This window comes from Battus philenor, unplaced genomic scaffold (assembly GCF_028537555.1).
Source record: "Battus philenor isolate CCGP_79_NKW_IND1 unplaced genomic scaffold, ilBatPhil1.0.hap1 SCAF_19, whole genome shotgun sequence".
Taxonomy (NCBI): domain Eukaryota; kingdom Metazoa; phylum Arthropoda; class Insecta; order Lepidoptera; family Papilionidae; genus Battus; species Battus philenor.
Genome location: NW_027181681.1, coordinates 5,876,970 through 5,899,347, shown reverse-complemented (window position 1 = coordinate 5,899,347; position 22,378 = coordinate 5,876,970). Strand labels below are relative to the sequence as shown.

Genomic DNA, 22,378 nt, shown 5'->3' with positions numbered 1-22,378 from the left:
TCTGGCCTATGTCCAGAGGACGGCTGAAATGACGATGACGTTTTAAATAGTCGATTCATGTATGTATGTATGTCATCATTGTAATATAGATCTGAATTCTAGATCTATTATGGTTATTTGCTATGCTTCACAGCGTTTTAAATGATTATTAATAGTTTTACCAAATTGTCCCCAAGACATGATAAATAGATTATTTATCATTGTATTTTATAAAACCGTTGCGAGTAGCAGTGGGCGTACTCCTATTTAAAGGTGTATTTTATGGTCTTTTCGAAAGCAATTTATAACATAACTTTTGGGAATAAATGAAAGTCGATTAGTGCAAGGCTTGGACTACATCGAGCACAACCAAACATTTCGACTCCTGTTATAATCAAATACTCGGTTGTTCGTTTGGCGCGTTATTCTCATGAAGAATCTGCTGCGTAGACGTTGTTTTCGAACTTTCGATGTTTTCTTATACAACAGACAAATAAACGCTAGTGGTGCTACTATGCTGTTGCTGTCTGTTTACGGTTCACGAAGACAGTTCTTGCATAATCACCTTTCCGATCAAAGAACGAGGCTATCATTTTTTTCACTACGCCTCTTCCCCTCTGAGTTTTGGAGGCAATTTTTTTTTTTCTTATATCTTCTATAAGAAAATCCGAAGATTGTTTCTTGCTTGCAGGATCATAACAATAGATCCAAGTATCTTCACTATAATAAACTACAGAGTAATATAAAGTACATGAAAAAATTACTACGGAGCTCTTTTTAAAACCGAATATTTCTAAAATCTTTCAGTATCACCAATGAATAACATCTAAATAAACATCGTATCGTATAAATTAACTAATTTTAAGGAGGTTTGCTTTATAAGTAGTCATACATTTTTCATTTCTCGTGTTTTGTATTTAATGTACGTTTCTTTTCATCTCCTAGTTTCGAAAGTACTTACTGTACGTTATTAAGCATGATACTGATTATTTAATCAGAAAAGCCGTCCCTCCACATTTCTCATCTTTCTAAAAAGTAAAAGGTTTGTTGTGGAAGTGCTTGTCTAATTCAAGAAACATTGATCGGATTTCTATTCGATTAATAACATATTAGCAATGAGAAAAAAATCTAAAAATATAACTGTTTCAGAATAACCGATGCAAACCCAAAGTATGAATAATAAAATCTATTATTAATCAATTAATTACAGAAATCTTTCTCTCTTGATTGATAAAAAATATTGCGTGCATTGATTTTGTTCTTCATAGTGATTTTGATTCATTCGGTTTGTGTTCCACGAATCTCGACATTAACTGATGAATAGTATTGTTACCAGTTACTGTAGCCACGTAACTTTAAACAAAAATATAAAAAAATCAATTTTTGTTCAAAAAATTTTACACAATATTAATAAGAAATTCGCATACATAATATTGTATGCGAAGACAATTATAACAGTATAGTTTCATTTGGTCATGTTTATAATGCAATAATACATTTATATGTCTCAATAAGGTTTTCCTAATTTATTGATTTAAAAATTATGAATGTTAAGTTATATTTTATGACTTTTAAGATCTGCTCTCTCGTAGAATGTTGATATATTAAAAGTCGATCACGTAACATAATTATTGAATGCAGGCTTCATAGAAAATAGCAGAACTTAAAGATACTTAGCTATACGTCCTGTTCCCTTGTAATTTGTCAAATTGTGGAGGTATTACAAACTCTGCATATTCTTGGCAATGCACGGTTTTTTAAGTTTTTATTTTTAGGCCATTATTTAGATATGCTGCAAAGCCCTGGATGTGTTTTTATATTTTTTTAGACTAAAATGTACTTTTAACATTCGTATAAGGTTGTTGTTTAATTCCTTGGGTTATCTGTAATTTACTAATTATAAATTTTTATATCACATATTTCAAATAAAATGATTTTGAAATATGAGCTTCTTATTGGTAAATAACGTCTTTGTTATTTTTACACCAATATATTAAAAAAGTGTGAGATATTTTTGTTTAAGAAATTACTAGTACTTCATCTTATATATTTATTTTAAGTATTAAACTAACGATAAATTTGTTTTTAAAAATGAATGTTGACAAATGCCACTAAATTTTATATAGCAGCAAAATCTTATTAGTCTGTTCTTATTATGCTAGCTGTCACTGTGAAATGCCAATATGGTGGCATAACAAAAACAAAAATACTATCGAATTTATTGACCTAAAAGTTATTTACGAGACATTGTTACATTTTGAAATTCTAAATATACAACTGTTGGGATGTTAAATATTTAAGGCGGTTACTTTCCATGAACATTAAAGTACTATATTTCCTTCGGTATATATTAATCAAACTACAGTGAAAGTGTTAAAGAATATTAAGAAGTTTTTATTACCAGGCAACAGGAGATACACAAAAAGTACGTAATTCGTAAGGTGCATGTAATAGAAAGTATTTGTGTTCTTAGAAACGTTAGATATAGCAGCTTATGTTCTTATTTAAATATTTTAGGCTTTTTCTTATTATGTTAGTGGCAAATATTTTGTATGTTTAATTTGCTTCTTTAACTTAATCATTACAACTATTTAATAACAAATATTCTTTTGTACATTATTATTGTGTGTCATTCTTTATATATCAATAAACAATGAACTTTCTGCAGTGGTAAACTTAAATGGTTTAATTTCTATTCCTCCCTTAGCATGCCTCAACTAAAAGTTAAAACATAATTTTTTTTATCATAATTATAGATACATCCCAGGAAACAAGTAAACAATATCTGTGATAGATGTTAGTGGACAATGTATAGAATGGAATGAAAAACAAACAAATGGTTAATATTGTTAACAGCAATTATATTATTAGCCTTTTAATTTTACAACTGTTGAAATAAATGCCTTCACTCTGAGAGAAATGGGTGCTGAATCACTAGGTGGCTCTGTATAGATGGATGACTGTCTTGTATTGTTAGCATTTAAGTTCCGGGGAGTCTAAATCAGTTTACTGATATATTCCTATTCACAGTTGTAAACAGAGGGATTGTCACATAGTTCACACTAAGTGTGTGCTTACTGTGGATGTTATTTGTAGGCACATAGTATGCCCTTTAAAAAGCATTTCTAACTAATTATGGTGAGCAAGAAGTTTAGTTTGTATCACCCTTTCATTCCGCTTATTCTATGCTTGCACATTATCCGCCAGTGACTTTGTGTACTTTTTTATGTGCACTCAAGAAGTATAGCAGACTGGATTCTATACCAATGACATTGAAGATACTTTTAAGTGTCTTTGTTATTGTTTATTATAATTAAAATCTGTGTAAAGGCTCTATATTTTTTTAACACCGTTAAGATCTTTTTAATAGCCTAGTTAGTTTTAAAAGTTGGATGTTGTTTGAAAGTTATGAATATAGGGAACAAAGTGTTACTGTTAATACTTAATATGTTATGTTATTTAATGCAAGCAATAGTATTTATGTCAAATGTAGTAACCATTAATGTACGTATGTCCTACTTAAACTTGCTATCAGGTCCCTTAAAAAGCTAATTTGTATGTATATGGTTTTAGGAAGGGAGTTTTTAAAATTATTAATGATGTGAATTAATATTATGTGTAACATGGTATTACGAAAATAATATTTATTTCTAGTTTCGAGAACAGAGTTTTATGCCCATGTTTTAAGTGTTTTCCAGTTTTAGTGTAAGAACTACATTGTGATAAAATTCAAATGCATATTTATGTCATAAAACTTAGCAACATTAATATGTAAATATAAAATGAATATCATATCATGATTTTCAGTGTGGTTAACTTATATAGATTTTCCAGCTTCATTGAACACAATGTTTGTGGATCATGAATCCACAAGCCAAAAAGAAAATTTATAAAAATGTACATTATCTAAATCTAAACATATACACATAACATAATTGGGTAGAAACTTCACACATTTTTTTGTTGTTATATAGGGGTCTAAAGGATAAGAGGATGTCAGGAAGACCTTTGTGCATTGTTTATTTCTAACTAAAAGTAAAAGGCAAGAGTAGTTCTTCTGCTTCTTATGATTTTATTAAATATTGAATTATACTGCATTAACATGAAATTATGTAAAAATTAGATATATATTGAAATTATATTTATTTGTTTCTATGTATTAGAATTGTATTATATTGCACTCAAACAAAAGTTAGTATAATTGATGCATTAATTGGGGGGAGGGGGGGGGGATGTTCTAGTCATGAAGAAACTAAAATGTCAGTGTTATTCAGTGCAATCACTACAGTGGCATGTGCATGGGCATTATCCTGAATTATTAAAAATCCTGGATCCAACAGGGACTTTAAGTTCACAATCCAATTCCTTGAGTAATTATAGCAGACATTATGAGCCTACTCTACTTGCTATGTAAATGGGATCTAAAACTAACCCTGACTAAAAAGACAAGCTGTTTTTCCAACTAAATTGATTTACCTCTACCTTTAATCATTATGTTGGGGCCACTTAATTTTTTTTTAAGTAGCCTTCTGTTAATTGAGACTAGATCATCTTAAAAAAATTATCTGAAAAGCATTATTTTCTAGCGATTTTTGTCCCGCCCAAAAAACTTTTGACGGCTGGTACAGCCACCTTTGGGTAAAGGAGTCCGCGCCACTCGACTTTTTGAGGTTTGTTGGCCCTTGTGCGTGTTTTTTTTTTTTCGGTTCCTCTGGTCGCGGACGCAATCACTCGCCATCAACGAGTACTTTAGCGGAAGTACTGATTTTCCCGAGCTCTGTTACCAAGACTTCTGCCAGAACCAGGTCTCTGCAAAAATTCCAGGTTCCATCTGGAATTTTTGCAGACATTTTGAATAGCTCTACTGAAAAATTTAAGCTACTGTCTAAACGTCCTTCGATCGAATCATTGTTACTGCTTTGGACCTCGTAATCATAAATGTGGATAATAACTGGAAAGTAAAATATTTTTTCAAAATTGTTCTTGTTTTTAATTTCATTTAGTTGCCGGTAAAGTTATTTTTGTCTGTTTTAATATAAATATGAACTTGTGATCTTCTAGAAATTTAATCATCTTAATGCAATAAGAATGAAATGTGATATTTTTCTTATGCATTAATATTATTATACCTAAATGCGCAAGTCGTGAACTGCTGTGGAACCAATAACGCGAATATAGCGCACTGTTGAAATTGCGCAGTGCACCAAACCTACGCACGTCTGCCCCGTGCGGTTTAATTTTTAAATTTACCTTCAAAAGTTTTGTTTATAATGTTTTATACCTATCTAAAGCAATTTTTAGTCAGTCGTTTACGTTGTTCATTAAACTAATATGTAACATGCTATATGCATGTATAATAATTTTTATACGGTCTTTATTTTTATTACCTTATCATCATTATGTCAGCTGATAGACGTTTACTACAAGGCATAGGTTTTCTTCAAAGATCGCCGCGATGACAGGTCTTGCTCCTGACTGTTTCCAGTGACTTTCCGTTCCCGCTGTTTCCCGCGATATTCAGTCGTTGTTCCATCTAGTAGGGGGCCTACTCGAAACTCGTGGTCGCCATTCGAAAACTTGCCTGCCTTTTATTACCTATATACGGATATATAATATAATTCTGTCCAATAAATAGTTCATTTTCCAACATTTAAAGGATTATCATCACAATTTCAGGCCTAGGACATTCGCTGCTGGAATTACGTATATAGATTTCCAATAAGACCGGTAGGAAACTGCTTATATCTTATGTTTTCCGCCGACCTTAAGGTCATCTATTCGCCTATATAAGGGTAGAGAAAGAAAATGACCAAGAAAATTTATATAAGTTATCTCTGAGTGAAGTTGCGCTTGTGTTCGTGCTGGTAATTAATGGTAGCAGTTATAATATTAACATTATCATATTACTATACGTAATGAAGCGTAGCGTTAGACGTCTACCCACAAGGTGTAAAAACGGCCTTGTGGTTGTAGTCCTATTGGAAATCTCTGAGAGAGAACTATGCCCAGCAGTGGTCATTTTACAGCTTAAATAATGGTGAAGATGATGATACCTTATGTAGTGTGTTGTCGCAGAATGTAATTCTGCGCAATTTAAAATATGTAAAAATAGTGACAAACAACAAATAAAAATAAATATAAAACCCTTAAATTTCGTCTTTAATACAAATTTATAATATAGTTCAAGATACTTTGGGCCTTCTCTTCGTTAGTTTTTAACCTAAAATTAAAAATATATTATTAAATAAATCTTATTACAGCATTCAAGAGTTTTTAGTTGATCGAAATGTGTGGTGCAGCTTAGTTTGTTGACTCGTTGACATGGTTGATATTATATGTAAACGTGAAACATTGTTGATTTTTTTAAAGCAACTGATAAGTTTCTGGCCGGTTCGTATCAGATATCATAGTTCGGTGCGTGTGGTGGCTTACTACTTATAATGTTAAAATAATCGACAATTCAAAAGTGCACGTGAATGGGTAATATCGCTCGTACCATCGATGGCTGTTAGGCGCAGAGGAGGGCCGCCCTCTAGGTGTACCGCCGACATAGTTAAGGTCGTAAGAAGTAAGGATGCGTGCAGCGCATGACCGGTCATCGTGGAGAGGGGTGTGGTGGAGTTTAACAGGTTCGGTAGGCATTGTTAGAGACAACACTTAACGAGCTGGAGATCAAAAAATTAAAACGCTTGGATGAAAGATGGACAGTTTATTTTAAAAGTCATCCGTCTACAATTTCAGACACACCGACGCCGTAATAAATTAATTGTCATGCGATTGAAATAATTTTTACATAAAACTTCCACCACTCATTTGTACATATTAAACATTGATTCAAAATTAATATTAGATCTGTCTTTAATTCAATATTCTACCAAGCACTGAAGATTTAATACAAATTCACAAAACAACAACACTTATGTCACTTGACGCCGTCCGCCATTATTATATTTCATAATATTTTTCGGCGTGAGACGCGGTTTCCAAACAGCCTACAAATCATACGCCGCGCGACCATAGTTTTTGCGCATGCGTAGACCGATGGATTGACAGATAAGCAAAAGCATTTTGACAATAGTGATTGTTTCGCTACAGGGGAAGCCTAAGCCTTGCAGTGGGCGTCTATCAACTGAAAAGAATAAAAAGAATTTGAATAATTTATGACTTCAAGTTCATAAATGTTCTTTTAACTTTGAAAAACTGAAAAAAAATTACTATAAAATTTCCTCACAGACAAGCGAATATTTAAGAACAAAATATTTATTGTATCTCGTATTTCCATCCGTTTATAGACCGGTAGGAGTAATTTAAGTTAGTGAGTGATGTATTGCACACTTAACTGCTTTTCTTACTTCGCGTTTTAATAAAAGTTGATCGGGAAACCCGTAACTAGCGCGCGCTGTTTTAATTGAAACTAGATTTTTATGATAGTATTGATTAATGGTTTCTATGATACGGAAAAATGTAATCCCCGAACATCGTGTTTTTATTATAGTAATATTACTTCTGAAAAGGTTGTTGGTTTTATTAATATTAATCAGAACTACAATATTGCACATTTTCATAAGTTAGAGCTTTATGATTTTTTTTAAATAACGTGATCATCAATTCGTATAAGACGATGTTGTTTCTATTAATATTTTAATAATAGTTTTATACGTAGGATTCGAAAGGAAAAATACCGCCCACTTGTGGGCACTAAAGATTTTAATAGGCGTCTAAAACAAAGAATAAATTTCCACAAGATATCTAAGAATGTCTTAATACATTTGCCTAGTTTTAAGTGTAAATTTAAAAGTATATTATAAAATAAATTCTGTTATGGTATTCAGGAGTTTTTAGTAAATCTTAATATGTGGAACTTCGTTTATTGACTCGTTTACATGGTAAATATTATAATGATTGAATTGATGTATAATAAACAGATAAATTTCATTTAAAAAGGGCAACTATTGACTCTCTGGTCGTTCTTAGCATATCAGCACTTTTTTATAGCTTCATAAAAATTTAACGATTTTAAAGTGTGTGTAAATGCAAACTGGAATAAATATATTTTTAATTTGAAAATAGTGGACATTCTTAAATATTTTTATGAAGAAACTTTTCTAGCCTAAAATGTATACCTTATATTAATGTGGGTAGAGTATATTGTTTTACATTTGTTAAGATTGAAATTTCTTCGCACTCATACATTTTGCGAGTTTTGCCTGAATTGAATATTTTAAAAATACCGTGTTTATGTTTATTTCATTAATTAATAATGACGACCCATACAACGATCACGAGAATTAGTGAGGTCTATGAAATAAATATGGTAATTTTTTACGTAGATAAAAGTATTACATATGACTTAAAACTATATAGGCAATAAAAATAATATTGTAACATTGTATGTATGGATACTACAATATTAAAAACTAAAAACCATGGTTATTAATTAGTAAAATGTACATAAATCAACTAGATATCTGCAGCCCGCTTCTTTGGTTCCGGCCTGCACAAGTTTTAAATCATATAGTTATACTTTGAAAATATGCTTTTTTCAATCAACGCCTCGAATTCTCCTTGAGAGAGGAACTTTAGTAAAATCCGTTTATAGCTCACCCTCTGGTTCCACAGATATAATACTATCAATACATAAATGGAGATCGCTTATTTTTTTTTTATTTACACTATATTGTACACCAAAATGACAATGAAAAAAATATCTAGAATTATACTCAAGATTAAAAATATAGATAATAAATAACAGTTAAATAATTTATACAAAGTTGGAACAACAGGCAGTAACATATAATATACATATATATTAAATAAAATAAAATGTATAGTTGGCCGAGCCTTTCAGGTACCGATGTCATCGATGCTATTAAAGAGTAGTGTGTATAAATGAGACGCACCCTCGAGTTTCAAAGGTGAGAAGTGGTGTTACGCTGGATTTTGTATTGCTCAATGTTGTGTTATTATTACAGTGTTACCAGCGGACGAATTTACCGTCAGATATATGTCCCCTTCACATTCCTTTATTTATAATATATAGGGTTATTGATCATAGGTGTGAAAGCTTTAAAAACGTAAAATTTTAGGCATAAAATTTGCACTTATTTCCAATTGTCGTGTATAAAGTGATGACTGAAATGTGTTACATTAATTTATTTTTTAATTATGGCAGCACAAGCTCTGCAGGGACAGATGGTAAACAATAATTATTTGAGATGAATTATTATTTTAATTGATGAAGTAACCCTAATTAAGAAAAAGCATTTTCTTACTCTATTACCATAATGTTATTTAATATTTTCGAAACCGTTGATGCAAATGGCCCACAACCAATTATTCTGTACAAAAATTTACAAAAGTTGTAGTATACGTTTTATTTAATATTTTCGATGAGAGAAAATTATTTTAAAATCTGGTAAAAAGATGTATACGAAAGTTTTTTTTAGTGCACTGTTTCGTGAAATAAAAATGTATAATTTAATGATAATATGATAATAATAGTAATGGTTAAATACTCAGACGTCCGCTGCTGAGCCCTTAGTGTTTAAGTAAATAATGTCTGCTACGAGTTGCGCAATGCACCAAAACCCATCCACGTGTGTCTGGCGAGTTACAATGCTCCCTATAGCTTTGAAATTTATTTTCGTTATCGCTTGTTGCTAACCGTCTGAATAATAATATGTTTTATTATTCAGATTGCTGTCTAAAAACTTTTTTATGAAAGCTATTTAATCTATGCATGAAATGCAATAAACTCATGTTTATAAAATAGGTGTTATTCGAATTGATACCACAAATGGATTATTGAATATAATTTTTATTAAAATAATTTTTATGAAGAATGATACGTCATGATTTTACTTTTGTCGTCTGTTTATGTGCAGAGCATAGTAAAAATATTTGTTTACTATATTTATTACAGTTAGATGTTTGTTTTGGTACATTATCTAGTTTTTTATTGTGCTCATTTGGAATACCCGAAGAATGTGCAAAATTTTAATTATTTAGGTCCAGAAATTAAGACAGGCTTTTGGTTCTTAATTAAAGAAAACAATTAAATTAAATAAAAAAAATAATTCCTAATTAAAAAAATTATTCGTATATTTATTATGTACGGTTTTGAATTTCTTTGCTGCAGTATTGTTTAATTGAAAGGAATGTATTTTCTAGTTATAAATAAAAGATTGGAGTTTAAAATTTTTGCTTCTAAGTTGCAAAACAAGATCACCAAAAATTTTTTTTGAAGTGCTTCGCGTATTGAAAAAATGTTGGCACAAATATATATAATTCTTGATATTAATTACATGGCAGGGTAAAAAATAAATATTAAAAAAAATAGTTAAAATTTATTTCAAATTATTAATAAAATATTGGCATTATTTTTTAAACAGAAGTCGATACTTTATCGGCTTCTTAATTAAATTTCGCTAAGCATCATAACGTTCTAGATATGGAGCCAACTCTGCAAATACCTGCGTCACGGCATTACGGGTCAGCTTGTAGGTGTAGTTAAGTGAACATAAGTACTTAAGTCACGATTCAATGATATTAATTTTTTAATATGTCGTAACAGCGTTTATCGTGCCCGTTTTATTAACATAACATATTCACGGAGATAGTCGCATGGCGTCTTGGTTATGTACCCGACTTTCAGTCAGACAGTGGAGCGTATATTTAAAATCAATTTTGCATTTAATTCTCATACTCAGTATTTATATATTAAATGTAACACTAAGTAGTTTTCTCATTTTTTTGTTACAACATCTTAATATCACGTTTTAATGCATTAGCAAAATACTCCTATTTATATACTTATAAATTTATTGTCTCACGGTGTTATTAACTGAATTTTTACGAAACAGTTTGACCGACTTTTACAATTTATGTAATATTGTATTCTATTGATATATTTTTATATTTATACCTGTTTTCTAAGTGATATATGAAGTGAAAGTGACTTATCGCAATTTTTGCTTTAATTTTATAGACAATTTTTTAATTAATTTTTATGATTTGGCATAAAAAGACGTTTGACCCTCAATTTTTACTCTTTTACAAGCAATCTCCATATTTTTGGTAATCATTTTCGATCTTAAAAGTCGATATTTGATCAATTATATTATAAATTGAATACTTATGCTCACATACAGCTTGGAGTAGAGATGACGGTTTATTGGAGTGTTTCAATTTAGGGCAAATTCAATGTTAAGGGGGGCAATTAGGAAATTAATTTGATACTAGTTTAGAGCAAGATTGCCAAATTTAATGTTAAAAGTAAATTCTTAAATAATTGCGGATAATAATTTTTGGGTATAATTTCGCTTGATGGCTTGGATTTGTAAGGAAACAAAAACCAAATCCCCAAATTAAACCAAATATGCATGAAAAATGTTGCCACCGTGTCCATGTTCATTTTTAGCCGAATTTGGATTTAGTGTTGTAAATGATTTATAATACCAGGACCTTACTCAATTAAAACAATAAATTAATATGAAAATGTTTATTAAAATGATTTGGAATTTGAATTTAATTTTTCTATTATATGTATTGAAAATTTACTTACCGTGTTTCGTTAATAATTTCCTAATAATTTCTTCCTGAAACCTAACATTTATGTTTCTTTAGTGAACAATTCAACCATTTATGTTAAAAATTTATGTATGTTATATAAGTGGCGGATAAGTGGTGGGTGGTCATAAGAATTTTTTATAAAGACTAACGATGTAGCATGGCACAGTAAAGTTTAGGAAACACTGGTTTATTATATAACATAAACAAGTATATGTAATAGTAAGCTGCAAAGTCACTTCTTAAAATTGCCGGGATGTTACATTCCACTTAAACTCGGAACAGAAGGTGAGGTGACGAGGGACAGTAATATTGGAGCCTTTATTACTGTGCTAAAATTGGTCAAGAAAAACGTGTATGTGTGTGTGTGTCTTTTATAATCATTTCTATAACGAAATGTAGTAAAACAATGACAGACAATGATTATGGCATTAGACCGCTTGCTAAAGATATTGAAATATATTTATAAGTGGCGACTACGAGCCAGTGGCGTGAGTAAGCCTGCACTAGTTAGACTGACGACATAGTTATCGTTAATGAAAATTGCTGGATGCGGGCAGTGCAAGACTTGTTATCGTGGCTATCTTTAGGGGAGGCTAATGCCTTGCAGTGAAAATATATCAGCTAATATGACGATGAAACAATTCAGTAACTACTTTGGGCACTATTGGCAAGATCACACTCGTTCAAAGAACTATAGGCAAGGCTATCCTTGGGATTTCTGTTCGAGTGTGAGTGTGTGTGTGTGAAAATGGAGGTTTCCGTACACGTGCGAAAGTAACCGTCATTACTTACATAAGAACATAACTGAAGCTTTAGGTTTTTGAATTCGAGATTACGGACAGGCAATCAGACTAGACCACAAATATCTCCTTTTGAGGGTAGTCGGAAGATGTATGCAAGTGCATAATAACCGGTTTCATTGGAATTCTATGTTGGAAGCCTATGTGGACGTTTAACGGATCAAATGAAGATGATGAGGATAAAACTGTTGGATTAGTATTACTTGGTTATATTGAAATTAAGGTAATTACCAAATTAATCAATGTATGAATTACAAAAGTTGACCATCAATATCATCATCATTCCAGTCGTAAGATGTCCACTGTATGAAAACGACACTACGTGGCGTTAACAAAATCTATAAGGTATGTTAAATAATTACTTGTTACTAGTTAAATACAAGCATCATTGTGGTATAGTTTGAAGGGTACATTTATTGAAATGTAGGGCTAGAGAGACTGTCTTGTGACGTCCGGAACGCTGTCCTACAAAATATTTTATATTTCAAAGCTTAGGCTGCGTCCTATTTTTATTAGAAATCTTGAAGGTAGTGTACGATTTATTGCTTTGATATTTTCTTCTGTTCCACATATAATAAGATGAGTAGAGCGGAAGTAAATTTACTCGTTTCTAATTAAAACTGGACGTTTCATATGTACCAGGTGCAAAGAATTTATTGATTAGTTCTTTATTACAATTCCTTTGTTTGTTGTTTTTTTTTGGTTTTCCGTGTAGAATATTATTAAACATTAATTCGTTGTGATTTATAGACTTGTATTTCGTATAAGATTAAAATGTTAATTACCTTTTTATTCATAGTAAAATTGTTTTACAAATGAACAAAAAATCTCAATATAAAAATCTCAATACTTTATATATACAGATAACCTATAAAGGTACCTAAAGAAGTAAATACATGCAAACCTGTAAAAAATATACAGTGGACAAGTATAAATAATAAACAGTGTTTTCTTTTCATATCATACGAAATTACAATACAACTCATTGCCTAAGAAAACACTACGCTAGGCAGTGCCTGTCTCGTAGAGTGAATTCCTATATTTAAAATAAAACTGGACTAACATGCAGCGTTAGACAGTATTAAAAGAAGGAGAAAAGAAAGGGAATTGAAACGGCTACGTCATTATTTTTATTTCAACTTTTCATAACATTTTTAATTTGTAAAAGAATCAATTTAACAGTTCTTTTGTGACGGTAATTTTAACGTAACAGTTAAGGTTGTTAGTGTGGGTTATAAATCAGTTATTTTGTTGAAATTAGATAAATCTAATAAATCAACGAGGTAATTTCATTATTCAAAAAGATTTTTTTTTCGTTCAATGATCGCCGGAAATGACTTTTAGTTTCATTAATATACGGTCTCAATGCTTGCGCCATATATATATACATTACATTAAATTTATTACATTATATATTTTAAATAAAATGTCTGTCTCTAAATTTTTTTTTTATTTCGGTCCTCGTCCAGTGACAAAAGTTGTGCTACTTTTATGTAGCGTTGAATAAAATCTATTTGACGGTATAATGCTAGAGCTCCAATGTCCAGCCAAGAGTTTATGTAGCGTAACGATGTTTTCGACAATATTATTTCGCGTAATTGCCTGTGACTGTATGCGAATTGAGGCACCGATTTATTTTTACATTTTAATTGATTTACTTTTTTTTTTAACATCAGTTTATATAAATATTTAACATGAAATTTAATTACTATACGTTGTTGCGATGGCCGTTAGGTCCGGAAGGTTCTCGAGTGGCAATCAAAAGCTGGTAGACGCGGCGTGGTTAGGCCCCCTATTTGCTAGACGGTCGATATAGCCAAACTAGCGAGAAGGCTTATGCCTTGTACCACTACATCTATCGTCTGATGTGATGATGACGATGATGACGTTAGGACTCTTAAGCTTTTCACTTTTATAGTCAGAGATAATTTTATGGTATATCCTTCGTGCTCGACTTAAAAAAATAAGTCGACTCGTTGCTTGGTCGGATTGCCTATCATGTAATAATTACTGTTTAAAACTAAGTAAACAGTTACAGATTGATTATTTCAAAAATTAGCATTTGTTTGCCAGTTATTTGAAAAAGGTTCGAGAACGTTCAAACATCGGTGTTCTCTCTCATCAGAGCAGCGCATTCGGTTAAACCAACAATCGAGTCAGGTGTGGATTTCTAGGGAGTTCATCTTTATAGTCTCGATCTTTTACCAAATGACTTTCAATTATTCCCAAAATATAAGAAAAAGCTTTTGAAATACAGTTTTAAGATATCGAAGAAGTAATGGCTTCGTTTAAAATTGCCTTGGAAAAGACCTTCAAAAAAAAAATAGGCCAAAACAATAAATCATTTATAAGTTGGCTAGTTTAATTTTAGGTATTTTTATAATTTTCAGTGTTAAGTCTTGTAAATTATGTTAGTTTAGTTTATTATTATCTCTACGGATTTCTTTTAAAGTTTTTCAATGTAAAAAGACGTTAAAATGTCATTATGAATCAGAGCAGCGCTTGTGCAAACGGATCTGTGGTTAATTCAACCCGACAGAGAACAGTAATGATGATTTCCCGATTTGACGTGTATTAATTTAGTAGATGATATGTAGGATCTATTCATTTATAAAGCCATTTCGTTTTGTAACACAATATTTGAAAATTAATGATTACTACATTAATTTAAAATGCTTTAACAAATAAGCACTTTATGACATTATTGTACATTAAAATGGAATTTGCATTCAAATTCACAATATAAAAGTTGAATGTGCATGACATTTATAATCTCGAAACGAAATCTGAGAGCGGCTAAATTCGATCAGAATTCGTATTCTATTTCCAAAACTACGTACGATTGTTTATCATAAATAATGTTTCATCGAAAAGCCATGTCATTTCAAAACACGCGTGTTTTCACATTCTGATCGACTCAATATTATTCTGGACGAATGTTTCTATTGGACGTGATCTCGAACAAACTATAACTAGCAAGTTGACGTTTTCTAAAAAGTTTTAGCCTATTTTATTTGCTAGCTTACAAGGCTTAATATCGATTTCATGACGTCGTCAAATTATAATTCAAAATATATTTAAGCAAGTAGACATTTACATGCTCTTTTGAATCGTCGTTCGAGATGTCGATTTCTTACCATAGTGGTCTCAACGTATCTGCAGTGTATGCCCAACCTGACTACGATACTCGCGCACCGAACGTGACCGCGTGTGTACGTGCTCGGAGTTTCGTCTGCACTATCATTTATTACAATAGTAAAACTGTGTTTCATTGATACAAGGAGACGCGAAACATTACAAGTGACGACTAGGATAAAATTGAAGCATAAATTGACTATAACCTAAAAAACGGTAGTTATCGTATAGTTTAGTTTCATATCAAATCACTTAAACATTATGAAACTGTTTACACATTACTTTTTACAACTACACTTATCCTTTTAAAGCTTTTAGAACTATAACCAATCACCAAACATTTTATAATATACATAACATACTTTTTATTCGTAGATTCTGTTAAAACAATTTTTGTGCTCATCGCAATTCTTCCGAGACTCGTTATTTTTGAAACGGGTATATCTTTTGATCAGATAAATCTTCGTCGCCTATTTTGTCAGTTATGAATGAATAACGAAGAAGGATGTTCTTTTAAACAATTGGGAATTATCTGAAGCGATTGTGTAATATTCTGTAGCCTTGATTACTTTTTCTGCTTCACGAACTAATAAAAGTTGATCAGCAGACCGGGAAGTGGCGAGTCTCGTTTTTAATTAAAATTGGACTCTTCATATAGGATGAAAATTTATTGATACGTTTTTTTTCGTTTTCTTCCTGCTCTTATTAAGCTTGGATGCAAGGTGGTTTGATAGTCTGTAAAACTCACACTTTGTAGATAATGTTTTCGACATAATTTATTTTATGTACTATACAAGTAAATGACGACCAAGGTATTCATTATGATCATGTCAGCCAATAGGTATACACTGCAAGGCATAGGTCTCCCCCAAAGATCGGCATCAGGGTATTCATATAATGAAAATGCCCTTGCCCATAGCAAAGCTATACGGAATGTTTACTCAAAGTTTTGTTACATCGACGGTTACAGGGATCCCGGAATGGAGATTCGCGAGCTAAAATTAAAATTTTTCCCACTACTAGTTCCGCCCGTTCGTGTAAACCACTTGAATGTTACGTGACACGTGTGTGACTCGGGGTCCCTCCGGGTGGTGTCGGAGGATCAGTCTTCGTTATGTAGCTGTTGATCTCATTTCGGCTGTTCCTGTAGCTCTCTGAAGTTTCCTTCTTGCTTAGGTTTCTTCTTCCAGACGGCCCTCTTACATTGTCATGTTTAGTTTGTGTGGTGATTCAAGTTGGTTGCCTGCCTGTTTTTGGTAGGCGGCCTTGGGACTATCTGCTATAAATTTGTAAGGCATGTAGTAATCAAAGTTCCCATATTTTCATCTTTTATATATGTTTATAATCAGTTAAATGTCCCTTCTATATTTGTTTATGTCTGAATTCTGAAATAAAATTTAGTTTTTAACTCACTGAAATCCATACTGCATCACTAAAGTTTTAGGTTTGACACAAGCTGCAGAAAATTGTCGACTTTTAAATATTTTTTTTTTGTGAAAATTTGAATATAATAATAGTAGAGTCGTAGGGAGGAAAACCATAGTGGTATAAAAGACTAGTAGCGCCATCTGCTATCGTCTTGCTGATCTGATTTTTAAGTTATCAAACAAATTTGGAATCTATAAAACAACAATTATTAAAATATCTATAGAAATAATATTAATATTATTCATTAGCTATTTTATTATTGTATTATTAAAATACATGCTTATTATTTTTATTTGAAATTGGTACTTAATTGTAATATAAATTGTTGATTTACTATTGTGTTAATAAACTCATAATGTTAGAGGATGATGTACACATACTTATCATGTTTTATTTTTTAACTTCTCAGTTTTCGTTTTCGTTTTCGGCTTTTACCTTTACAAAAATAAAACCATAGGTAAAAGCTGTCAAGTTAAAGCGGAGGAAGTAATCAATATTGTAAACATTGAAAATTGTGAACATAACGAGAAATTTTTATCTTAAATTGTAACTAGTTATTTGAAGTCTGAAACATTGAATGTGTACTATTAGTACGGGAAAGACACCATTGAGGTTTGAAATAACGTTTATAGCTCAGTAATGGAAGAGAAGGCAAGAAATTCGCGTCAAGTTAGCAATCGCATCTCTGAAGTTGAACAACAAAAAGTTTTACATTCATTTATTGCAGACGATGCGCGGGGAAATACCTAATGGTTTTTCTCGTCTTCACATTATACGCGGTATACAGAAGACGAACTTTGTCACCGTCTTAAAGGAGGCACTTCACGACTTCGAGTATTGAGTATTATCAATACTAAAACGTACTTCTTACTTTGTATGTGTTTCTGCAGTACTGTATTGGTTTTACTGAATTGCTTAAAATTCGAATGTACTTTCTATTTGTAAGTTAAAATTAGTTTTTTAAGTTGAGTTTTATTTTTGAATTTAAAAACAAATAAATAAAGAAATATGGAAATCGTTGTACTGTTGTTGCCGTGGCTGTGAATCCAAAGAGTTTCGTTGCGAGATTGATTCAGAAATAAGGAGATCGGCAGAAGAATCAAGACCACAGACGTAGGTTGAAGAATTGCTTGTCTGAAGTGGTAGTATCAGAGGCATATTGCACGGGCAACCGCCATTTGGGGCCGATTGATGATTACGAGCTGGTAAAGGCGGCGTAGGACGCCCACTAGGTGGACCGATGGCATAGACAAGATCCTCTTCTTCATGTCTCTCATCTCCATCCAAAAGTTGTCCGGTAGAGGTCGCCACGAGTGATAAGACCGCCTCATGTACCTCTATATAAATTGTTTATTTTTTTTAGTTATTATCTATGGTGTACAATAAAGTTTAAATAAATAAAATAAAGAATTATGGTCGTGAGAATTCACTGGAGGCGGGCAGCACAAGACCGGTTATCTTTAGGGAAGGCCTATGCCATACAGTGAGCGTATAGAGGCTGACATGTTGATGAGTTCTTACTAGCCTGATTACAACATATATATGTGTAATACAAATAACATGGCATAATTACAGAAACTTTCATATTATGATAGCTTATATATGTAGAATTGTATAGTTTGAACATCATATGCAACACAGCACCTGCAGTGCGATACTAAATTGGTGCATGTCGCTCCGTAATGGCTTTAATTAATTAGCTTATTAATTATGTATTCGTACGTAACATTTGCGGCAAGCGGGAATTTCAGTTCTGAATACGTTGCATTTTACTACGTTTCGACAATGTCGCTCTCTAAGATAATTGGAGAAAAGTAATTATACCATTTCGTTTCGTGGTTTTAGATTACAATGGCCGTGTAAACTCTTTTTTTACGCTTTCTTATCCTCCTTTTATCACCAACTCACCTGATGGAAAATCGGATGTGGGTTTGTCAATATATATACATAATTAGAAAATCTAAATTTTACGTGCGCAGGTAGTTGTTGTATGTAACGCGACGATGAATTTGTAGACGAAAAAAGTTAACAGACAGACCATCGAAATGGCACGAATAAGCACAACAGAGGGCCGAAGGCGTTCTGGAGGGGAGAACACGGACCACCAAGCGCACTTGCTAAAGTGGTCGAAACATTCTGAATGCTGGCCACTTCTGTGTCTATTTAAAATCTCTGCATGTGGCCTATGTCCAACCGTGGATGTCTTTCGCCTGAAATTGTGATAATGATTACGATGAATAAGAAAATTTATATTATCTATTGAATGAACTAAATTAGGTTGTGTTTTTAATATTTTTCGGTGTACACATTAAAATTTTAAATTGATGCAACATTGGTGTTACAAAAGTGCTGAAATAGCAACTGTAATTGACAGCGTTGGCCACGTGGCTAATGGAGACATCTCCAAGAGTTGACAGATTCCAACAAGCGAGCCGTAGAGGGTAATAAACTCAGGTACCACAAGGTTACTCTACATTCCTTTCGAATTATGTAAACACAGAGCTGAAGTCAGATCCACTCGGACATCGTCGAACCGTGATGCTAAACACGGAAAAAGTCAGGTCAAGCCTTGCGACGAATTACTTCATGTAGCGTTCTCCAATGCAAGTTCACTAAGAGCTAGTCAGTCTCCTAATAAATAAAAACTACGAAGGAATGTAACGGATATTACATTACTTATATAAAGATACTATGTAAGCGTATATTTACTAATACATCTGAAGTGCAAATGGGAATCACTCAGGTTATATTTTTTATATTTTATAATTTTATAACGTGATGATTACTATTGTTATCATCTAGTTACTGGTGATATATGTGCATATTAAAACAACAAAGATACGTTACATTAAACTGTCGTAATAGTTAAAGTATACTTAACGTGGACGCACCTGCAAAAATGATTTTAAAAAGACATTAGCACAGTGCGGTCGCGGCCATTAAGATTCCAGACAAGTGCCTGGAAACTTCTTTACAATATTTATTTTACCCGATGCTGTCTAATTTTAAGCATTTAAAAATTTTGTCATTAACTTACTTTATGTATACTTTTAAATATAGCGAGTGTATTTCTCAGTGTTATGAAGATCTCTGTCACATTCAGACTTTTTTGTATGCCATAGAAACTACCATAACAATTAAGAGTTTTATTTACTCGGTGATATTGTGTTTGTGTGATGTGATGACTATAAAAATATGCAGAAAAAGTCATCAGCGCGTCAATGTAACGCAAATAAATAATGAACTTAACCTTTTGCACTCGAAGTTTTTTCTCATTCATTTCACTACCGATTTTAGTAAAGTTTCAAAATTCAGATTTAAATCAAAATACTACAGATTATTTGCGTCTCGTATAACAAGATGCAAATAATCTATAGTGTTTTACAAGATGTAAACAATCTAATAAAATTACGAATATTACTCAGAGAGTAGTTTAATATTGTTTTTTTTTCTTTATTCGGTTATTAATGTTTGGACATAAGCTAGCATAAGTATGTCTATATACGCCTACAAAAGGCAAACATATTTAATTTTGTACTTTGTTACGTAAAACGAATGTAAACTTGTATTAAGTATTGTTGTCGGCGTGCCTATTTGAAATACATAAATGTAATGACATTTTAAACAGTTTTTAGGTATTTTCACTAATGAATTAAAAGTCATCTAGTTATTGCTTAATAGTAAAACTCTTTTGATGTTCAAGGAAGCGTTAATTTTTAAGCGACATTGTGACCACGGCCCGCGAGTTATGATGATTGTAGTGGTTTTTTACGACTCGTCCTTTATTAGCTAAAGTGAATGTGACGTTTTGTCTTGTTCAGCCATTTTGTCTGTATGTCGACTCCAGCGTCTGATGTTGTCTTGCGGACAGGTTTATTGTCTGATATTTTGTGAAACGAGGGGGAAAATTTACGGTTTTGCATTACGAATGCCGCGTCTTTATATAATAGTTTGTCCAAACGAGTGGAAGTATCATTTTACAGGTGTTATTATTATCGTGTATTGTATGATTATTATTTATACGGAGCGGAATTTTAAATACATATTTTTTTAAAATAGAGATTTGTTATATTTATATTATTACTCTTTTAATGTATCTCCGCTCCAAGAATACAGTAACATAACTACTCAAAACAAACACATCACACCTTGTGTTTGTTCATTTACATTTATATCAAAGAAGGAAAGGAGTTCAAGGTGTTATATGCTTTAAGTCAAATTTGGTTACATAACTCGAAATACAAGTGATGTTGTAATATTGTACCAGAAATTATTATTGCTTATCCAACTTTTAGATGCAAATGTAAGTAACAGGTAATTGTAGTGCGGATTTATCAATTGTCTTTTGTTTCAACTCCTTATATTATGTAAACGTATTAAAAAAATAACATCCGGATTGAAACAACAGAAAATGAAGAAATATTAGAAATACTTATTCTTTAGAGCGGTAGCCCGGCGGTAGAGGACTGAGAATTGTAGTCGTAGATCGCGGGTCCGATTCCCAGGATACAATCTTATATAATTCTCACTTCGTGCTTTAATTATATTAGATTGCCATTGCTCACAAAAAAGTTTTCAGAGGTTTGGCAGCATCGTCTTTTACATGCCGTAATGCCACGCCATGATCGCCAACCCACCTGCAAAGCATGGTGGTATATAATATATTTACCCGTAGATATATTTGGGAAAGGCTTATGCCTTGCAGTGGCGTCTATGGGTTAAAACGACGAATACTTCTAAAAATTTGTTAGATTAATAATATATATGAAAGGGTTTTATTATAATATAAATTAACAATAAAATAATTATCATTCACTATATTTACGTAGTGTGCAGAACAGATGGCCGCTGAAGCCTTTACTTTCTGGACTGGAGAATTGAGATCGGCAAGCGCAGCGTAGGATATCCTTCCATAAGGTAGATAGACAACCTTGTAAAGCTGGTCGAAAGATACTGGATACAGGCCGTTTAAAAACAATTTATTGGAACTATAAGATACCTATGTCCAGCAGTTGATGTCTTTGGGCACAAATGATGGTGATGATTAAGTTTTGTTAATGCTTCGAATTGTCTCGTAAAAAAAATATTTATAGCGCCTTATCTAAGGAGTGTACAAAGTATAAAAGACGACATATATTTATTATTTTTCTGAGACTGATATCGGTTTAGATGATAGACTTTTATTATAATATGTACACTTGTTAAATTTAAAAAGATTACGATAACTAGGGTCGCAATGATAGTTCGAGTTCAAGGGCAGACGTCAGACGCCTATTTCAATATAAATATTACTGCATTGTGGAGCTAAACGGTGAATAACATTTGCATATTTATAAGAGCAGTCCTCAGCAAACTTGGGGACTGTCCCGAGACGTTCTGTTTGTTTTTTCGCACAATACCGTCGTCGAGGACAATTCTTTTGTTGTATTATAAGTTTATTCATAGTGTATGATATAAACAACATC

General features: G+C 32.0%; 1 protein-coding gene across 2 annotated transcripts in view; it reads left to right on the top strand.

Moving 5' to 3' along the window:
• Positions 1 to 2,181: 2,181 nt before the first annotated feature.
• The window catches only part of Sema1a (semaphorin 1a), a 389,847-nt gene continuing 369,650 nt past the window's right edge, over positions 2,182 to 22,378 (top strand). For both annotated transcript variants that reach the window (XM_068763984.1, XM_068763983.1), the window contains exon 1: positions 2,182 to 2,404. The gene's annotated coding sequence lies outside the window, so the exon portion shown is untranslated. The remainder of the gene's footprint in view (positions 2,405 to 22,378) is intronic.